Here is a 1,972-nt window from a genome sequence, read left to right on the forward strand (position 1 = left end):
TGTCTTAGTGACGAACTCCACGCAGATGCCTCACAGGGATTCTCTTTTAGGCTCTGTCTGGCTCCCAGCATCCTTTGCTTTCTTTCCTTGTCACACATCTCAGTCACCCTGTCTCCATAGACCCCTCCTGCCCCCTCCCCACTTTGCTGCTGTACAGACACAGGCTACTCACTATGAAAACAGAGGAAATGCAAATAATAAACATGGAGAGATTTCCATAGTGCTTATAGGCTGACGCCCTGTTCTTAGCCTACTTGCTTCTGAGGTCACAAATGGAATCCTCCTTGGGTCTTTGTCCCTGCTTTTACCTGCTGTGCCCATTTCTGTGTCTACAATCAGGTGGAATAATAGGGGCCTCCCAGTCTCAGGGGACATCCAGTATTTTAAGAATCTTCCTTCTGTAAGAATGATACCCCTTGAAACAAACTCTACACTGTATGTTAACTAATGTGAATTTAAATACATTAAATTAAAAAAAAAAAAAAAAACAATGAACCTCTTTGGGTCTACAGCCTCTTCTCTAGCGCTGAGAAAAGTTCATTTGTTGGCCCTGAATAATAGTGACCTTAGAGTTTGGCTCTGCGAGTTCCCCAGAGAATTGACTTTTTGACAATAACTTCATGTCTCTTTTTGCGCAGTGTACACCTTGTGGTCCTGTCCTGACCTCCTCCCAGTGTTCACAACGTGGCCTCTGGTGCTCGAAAAACTGGTGGGGGGAGCAGGTACGAGGATTTCCCTCTATTCTGGCTATTGACTGCAACCTACTTAGTAAGGACCAACTACTCTAATAAATGTACCCATTTTCTTTGTTCGTATGGTTAAACAATGGAATTTTCCCCCATGTGTGTTTCATCTCTCACTTGGCTGCTTCCATGAGGTCCCTGGGCCTGTATGACCCCGTTGAAAGGCCGCAATCAGCTTTGTGCCTTGTACATCAAATGAAAATATTTGTGAGCTTCCGTATGCTGTACTTTAAATCAATAAGCTAAATTTAGGAAACCAGAAGATAGATCATGGAACTGGACTCGATGCTTCGGGTTGACCACTAGCCCCTCAAGGAAAATGGTCTGATACTCAGGTTGCCATCTTTTAATTTTCATTATGAATGACCTAGCTGATACTCGATAAAGGTTTGTAGTTGAGCGAATGAATAAATGATGAAGTAGGACTTGAAATCAGAGGCAAAATACAGGTTGTGATGCCTTTGTTTTGCTTGCTGCAGATTTGATGCTGCCGGGTCTCGTGGTGCCCCCTGCTGGTCTGCCTCAGGTACAGAAGGGTGACCTCTGTGCCATCGCCTTGCTGGGGAACAGGTACTGTGCCAGCCCGCTGTGCCTTTGGGGGGAAATCTTTGGGAAAACCGGGGAGGCGTTTGGGAGATGACAAATTCCAAAGATGTTGGATAAAGGAGTAAAGGAAGAAACAGCAGCTTCTTCTGCGGTGGGCCCCTGTGGGTGCAGCAGTGAGCCTGTGGGGGTGTCTGTGTATCTGGGTCAAGTGTATATGCTGCTGCTGCTTTTTTTTTTTTTTTGTTTAGTAATTATACATTTACAGAAGAGTTGCAAAGATAGTGCAGAGTTCTTACCCAGCTTCCTATAATGATAACGTGTTTCAGAGTACAGCTATCAGTACTGAGGAATTAACATTGCCACACTCCTATTAATACAATTGTAGTCTTTATTCATATTCCCCTAATTTTTCTATGAAATGTCTTGCCTTCAAGAATCCAGTCGAAGGGCCTCTACGTGGCTCAGTCAGTAAGTGTCTGATTTCGGCTCAGGTTATGATCTCCTGGTCCGTGAGTTCGAGTCCTGTGTCGAGCTCTGTGTTGACAGCTCAAAGGGTTTTTTCTTTCTTTTTTTCTCTCCATCGGGAGGGGACCCTGCTAAATTACCCCTGTGATGCTTGGACCCGTCTCTTTTTGTCAAAGAGCATCATCTTGGTTTAGAGGTTTATATTTTNAAATTTGGTA

This window comes from Crocuta crocuta, unplaced genomic scaffold (assembly GCF_008692635.1).
Source record: "Crocuta crocuta isolate KB4526 unplaced genomic scaffold, BGI_CrCroc_1.0 scaffold318, whole genome shotgun sequence".
NCBI lineage: Eukaryota > Metazoa > Chordata > Mammalia > Carnivora > Hyaenidae > Crocuta > Crocuta crocuta.